Below are 6,314 nucleotides of genomic sequence, written 5' to 3'. Positions count from 1 at the left end.
AGAAAGGGCGTGGCCGTGCATTGCATCAAAAGGTCCTTAAGATGGCTATCTCATTTCAAAACCCCATGCAAAGGTGGAACATTCCCTTTAATATCTGTCCCTGGGGATCAGAATATTCACCACAGAAGAACTTGCGTCCGCCAAGAAGTCCAGAACTCTCAAGGTCACCCTTCAAGGTCAAACGCGGGCTCAATGGACGGGAAACCTCATATCATCAAAAAATTACTGGCCGATTTTTAGCTTACAAACACCAGAATAGTCACCACAAAAAGCGTCCGTCCAAAGTTCTGACTTCTCAAGGTCACCCCTCAAGATGAAACACGGGCCTAAAGGACAGGAAACTCCACAGTTATTAGAAGTTCACCACTGGTAGTTCACCCAAGAACTACTGGCCGATTTTTAATTTACAAATATCAGAATATTCACGACAGAAAGAGCTAGCGTCCGTCAAGATGTCCTGACTTCTCAAGGTCATCCTTGACGGTCAGACACGGACTCAAAGAACGGGGAACTCAATATCACCCCAAAAATTATTCGTTGATTTGAAAACTTTTAGAGTCAAGATATCGACAACGCGAACAGCTAGCGTCCGGCAAAGAGTCCTGACACTTCAGGGTGACCTTTGAGGTCAAACGCGGGCTCAAAGGACGGGGAATTCGATATCACCCAAAAATCACCGGCCGGCTTTCAACATACAAAGATCGGAATATTCAACACAGATAGATTCAGCGTGCGTGAAAAATTCCTGACCTCCCAAGGTCATTCTTCAGGTTCAAACACGGGCTCAAAGTAAAGGGAACTTAATATCACCCAAACATTACCACTCGATTTTAATCTTGCGAAGACCAAAATATTTCCCTTTTGGGACTATGTTTGACACTGAAGGGTGGCCTTGAGAGGTCAGAACATTTTGACGGACGCTAGCTCCTTCTGTGGTGAGTATCCTGATGTTTTTAGGTTAAAAATCGCGAATTTTTGCAAGAAAGAAATACGCAAATTTGCAGCAAGTTAAGTTTAAGGGCACGTTGGGCAGCAGATAATCAGGGATGCTGAAAAATTACCTCAATGCTGAAAAATTACCTGCAATGGCGTTCGGCACCACCAACACGGAGAATTGGCGCAGATGCCCATCCGCATCGAGAAGGAGTCCCTGATAATTTTTAGAGCGTGGGTAAGACGGCGAATCTTTTTTCGCCATGCATAGCTATGACCGTTGGCTGTGCACGGCACATGGAACACGAAACTGGGGATAATACCCGGACTTGCCGGACGTAATTGAAGAATCTCCGCACATGACTATCGGAGAGATAACCATGCGTAACATAATTTTATCTTGGTTGTACGCGCTATTGCTGGCAAAGTAGTGCGACACGGAACCCTGCAGTAGCAGTCGTGGCCGAGTGGTTAAGGCGTTGGACTCGAAATCCAATGGGTCTCCCCGCGCAGGTTCGAATCCTGTCGGCTGTGGAGGTTTTGGGGGCATAAAAGTCAAGTGGGTAGCATCTTCGACTCCCATCTGTGTCCCCGGTATCATATCCCGGTAGCTCCTGAGTGCATCTTTCAACGCGGAGGGCCTATTAACGACTTCCGCACTCGCTAACGCTTCATAAGCGGGCGTTCTAAGCCGTCCATCACGCTCCCTTTAAAAAGGTTATCGTAAGTGCTGCTCTACGCCTGGGTTGTCTTTACGTGCCTGTTTTACGTGGTTTAGGCCCGGCGTGTTGTATAAGAGATAAGCTTTTTAAAACATAACGTTGGATATATGCCAATATTGGGCTGCACGGGCTTAGTTGTTTATTTGTTTAGTTGTTAATTTATCGCAAACAGAGCGGCACCCTACAAACAGGCGACGACTTTTGAACAAAGCACAATAAAGGCAACCCAGACAGTAGTATGAACATCATTAATGGATGACATATCCGGGAACTAAGTGGAGGTGCTGCAGGGTTAAAGCACATTTGATTGTTTGAACTCTAAAAACGCCAAAACTCATGAAAGTGGTCCGTGCTAGAGTTGCTAGCTTACAAAGTGTTCCCAACGCATAGCATTTCTCACAACAGACTGCGCTGTCCTGTTTGAACAAAAGCGCGAGGTACAGCGAACAGACTTCTGCGGGGGTCGATCGAGGCGGCCCAAGCAAGCGAAAACGGCTTAGCTAGATTTAAGAGCCAGTGCACCTTGGAAGATGTGTCACTGAAGGAGTAAACTGTGATGCACTCTTCGCGCTGCTACGGATGTTTTTTTTAATGAAACAGAAGTCTGTCATAAGAAAGAGAAGCTGTCTGCTCAGATAACGTATGAGTAACCAAATAAGAAACTTGTTCTGCACGCGAGACCACTAGTTTCCAATCGGAATTTTCTTTCTGTTCACGATGACCCTCTGGAATTGTAGTGCAGACTCCCTCAAATGGTATGAATGTTTTAGCTTGTGGGTTGGGAGCTGGGACATTCCCCGACAAATCGACAGGTCGAAGGGTCAGTTTTGCACACTCATCTTTCATATTTTTTAATAAAAATGAGTCACAGAGAACGTCGGTGGCGTTGAAGACGCCTGTGACATTGTCTCAGTGAAGCGGTTTCGGAGCCGCAGCGTCCGGCATTTCGTGCTGTGTGTTTGGAAGGCCTCTCGTTCGGCGGGGATTGTCATCCCTTCGATGAATGAAAACTGCACAAACCCAAGCGTCAAAATAAGTAAAAGCCTTTCAGCCTACGTGTGTGCCGCGCTTGATATCGTCATCGCACAAGAAATATGGATTGTGGCGTTAGAAATATTTGTAATGTATCCAGAACCAGTATCCTACGCGGTTTTTAATCTTCTCTCATTTGCAAGTGAAGAGGTGGTTAACGTTTTGGAGATGTTTGGAAACAATGTCGCAATAGGGGACTAAGCTTCATTCGCCTCAGCCGCCGTCGGCTACATGCTCGGTATCTACCGCGCGTATTTCTGCACAGGCCGTGGAAAGCGAGTGCATTACGACACGACGACTGACATGCACGTGGAAATCGACTCAGCGCGCTAGCGGCTCAGTCTAACTCACTCTAACTCATCAAAGCTTTTGAAAACAAGCGACCCCTACTTCCCTCCCAACGTCTGAATCTAACTCACGGACAATGACCGTCGGAGCACAGGAGTTCATATGTGAGCTTTCAGTGTCCAGTTGACATTCTTGGCCGTCGTCCATCTCATGCTAAGGTCATTCTCTGCCCGAAGGACTTCTCCTTTGGTACGAAGGAACATGACGTCAGCACATTAGCCTTGCCCTACAAGACATGGCATAGCTCCTCAATGGAGATAGCATGGTCGGAATGGAGGCGCCACAGGCTGGCACTGTCAGCAACCCTTTTCAAGGTCCCACAATCCCGTTAAAAGAGCTCTTCTCATCGGATATGCCAATGTAATGCCACTCGTACTTCGCGCCAAGGGAAGTCCTTCCCATGAAATCAAATATGTCAAGAATTGAGCCTGCGTTGTAGTGCGCAGCTGATCCCTCTAAAAAGTAGCATATCTTTTTGCCATATATTAGATGAGACTTTTCCTATAAAAGGTATTGTCCAGATGTACGGACCGCAACAGTGTTACGTTTCTTCGCGCCTGACAGCGCGCAATAGCTTTTACGCGTGATCTGTCCAAGCTCTGGTTAACACGCCACAATAGACGGTACCGTGCATCGCATTGCATTCCAATGAAACTGCTAAACTTCGCCTTGGAAAAGACTGTGTCGTTTTCTGAAAAATCTGGAATGATGGAAGCTTCGTTCTCGGGCAGTATTTTTAAATCGTCGAAACATTTACCGCGGTGCTGGGCCTTAGAGTGATATCTGGTCACTGCAATTATGGTTTCTGACAAATTGATCAAAAACTCATCCATTGAAAGAACAAAACTAGTGAAGTACAGCGGTCGGTGCTTAGCAGCTGAGCAAGTCTGATTTCATGCAGCGAATCCAAAGTGTCCTCTGCTTGCGCATTGATTGCGTCAATCAAAAGCGATCACACACCATCCTAAACGGGAAAAATTCGCACATTGCTGCATCATGCAGAAATCTCGATGAATATCACACACAGCGTGACCCAGTAGGTCCTTTTGAATTACATCTCGCAGATCTGGAGGTTCAACCATAAGCTTCGCATGGTGGTGATAAGAGCACTTACAAACCGCTTGAGTACCGCTGCTACCTATCAGAACGATATCGACCCACCTTATTTTGCAGCAATGGGACCCCTTATTTCCACCACGTCCCTCGCCAACCGCTACCACGAGACAAATTATAGTTACATTTTAAAGTCAATAAACCGCAGAAATCAACCGTTGAACGACTGCATGGAAAAAACTGTCACTCCTCATTTTACAATAGTTTATTGGATTCTTTCTAAACCGATAATACTCAGAAACTTTGTCAGAATTTTTATCTGGGGTTTTCAGGCATGTAAGCACCCCGCGAAGTTAGATTATAGATCGAAATGGGTCAAAAGTGTGTCTTAACACGGTCAAACCATCTTTGTCTGAAAATATTTAACATTCAGTCAGAATCGATTGAAGGTACAAATGATGTAACGTGGTTTTGAACATGCGCGCTCGAAAATCTTTCAACAACAAAAAAACTCGACGTCAGGGGTTCCTGTCTCCGTAGGCCGCGCAGGTCCTTACAATACCGCCAATTGGTGATGGTGTCTGGTGACAGAACTGGAAGAGTAAAGGTAGAATCTCTATTTTCACGTTGCCGTAACTGTCCATCTGTCCAGAGGTCAGATTGAGACGGCGCCCACCGCCTGGTGTCACTTGCAGTAGCCCACGCCAATTTGGTTTACCGGAAGCTGCAACCCAGGCCATCGCTCTCCTCGCTCTCGAGATTTCGGGCGTGCGTACTCAAACTTTTGATGTAATTTGCTTCATCAATCGGTTCTGTAAAGAAATCAACGTTTCCAGGTAAACACCTATGGCCTTGTTCGTTTTTTTTTTACTGATATCAACCCACCTTATTTAACAGCAATGGGACCCCTTATTTCCAGGCATAGAGCCCCTTGAGTGGAACATTAAAGGCACATTACCATTGTTAAATTTTTCTGACATCTGGGTGGAAATGGCACATTTCCATTCTGTTTTGCTTCCTAACACTGTTTTCCCTTTCGTCCTCTCCAAACACAAAACCAGCCAAATCAATCAACATTTTTCTGAGGGCGTCAATAATTGCCATTCAAAACTGAACAAAGCATTTGGTCTATATTTCCCACCTTTGATACGGACAATGCTTGCATCATGCGTACACTGAACGGCTACAATCAGACTTTATGTTTCAGGTGACCCAAAAGAAGAGCCAGGGCCCACCCTTCATCATATATGTTGTGAGGTCATATGAACATGTAAGCACCATATCATTAAAATGCTCTATTACACCACACGCTCATAGGTCATGAGGACACAGTCCCATCACAAGGTAATGACAGGAGTGTTAATTATTTGGAGACAATTGCAGCCAGTCAAAATGCAATATAATCTAAGATGCCACTCTGATCAGACGCACCAGCCTAGTTCTAATCTGCCTCGATTCGCTCACAACCCACCGATCTCCAGCCACGCTCAAACCAAGGCGATATACAAAAATACACAAATCGGGATCATAACGCGAGCGCCAGATTACCAATGAAAACAGAATACTAACTTTACTTGCAAACGGCTTGGAACGACAAGCGACTTAATCTTGGTGAAATATCATTGTATTATGCATCATTAGACGCGTAACTGCACGGTCAATACTATGGTATAATTTGAAATATTCTTACTTGCATGGTTTTGGAGTAAGTAGAAAACCCTCCGGAGGCCATGCTTAAGATTGCAATTGCCCTAGAAACTGTTTAGAGGCATAAAAACACTTGGTGCTTCATACGCACATCAAATGAGCCATAACCTTGCGCTTTATATAAAAAAATCACGGTTTAAAACTTTTATCCTTTTTCAAAACCTTGTCCAATGTCCAAAAATGGCCGTTTTGTGTAAAATGCGGAAACCAAGACAGAAGAAGCATGCGCTTCGAACACACGCTGATTTGACTATTGGCCATCATTCGAGAGGAAGCAACATCTGTCCCAAAATTTGGATTTTTTTTGCAACAGATTGGCTGTGGCGATATTTGCTTTCATTTTCATGTTGACAACAACGGCACTGAATGTTCGTACCATGATTGTATATCGTTTGTACGTGCATTCTGCTTTCGAACGGAGCTGGCTTCAGAAACAAAACCTTGGAAATTTGCTCGGTTAAAGAATGGTCCATTTTTAAAGTTGTGGAATTTAATTTCATTATACGCCATTAGAGGCGT

At 44.9% G+C, this 6,314-nt stretch overlaps 1 non-coding gene across 1 annotated transcript; it reads left to right on the top strand.

The window, feature by feature from the left end:
• Positions 1–1,386: 1,386 nt before the first annotated feature.
• TRNAS-CGA (transfer RNA serine (anticodon CGA)) lies at positions 1,387–1,467 on the top strand. Its single transcript has one exon. It is a non-coding gene; the product is annotated as a tRNA-Ser (tRNA).
• Positions 1,468–6,314: the final 4,847 nt, after the last annotated feature.

The sequence above is a fragment of the Pollicipes pollicipes genome, unplaced genomic scaffold, assembly GCF_011947565.3.
Source record: "Pollicipes pollicipes isolate AB1234 unplaced genomic scaffold, Ppol_2.1 Scaffold_6138;HRSCAF=7277_pilon_pilon_pilon, whole genome shotgun sequence".
NCBI lineage: Eukaryota > Metazoa > Arthropoda > Thecostraca > Pollicipedomorpha > Pollicipedidae > Pollicipes > Pollicipes pollicipes.
The sequence above is the reverse complement of the archived record's forward strand: the minus strand, read 5'-3'. Positions and strand labels throughout refer to the sequence as shown.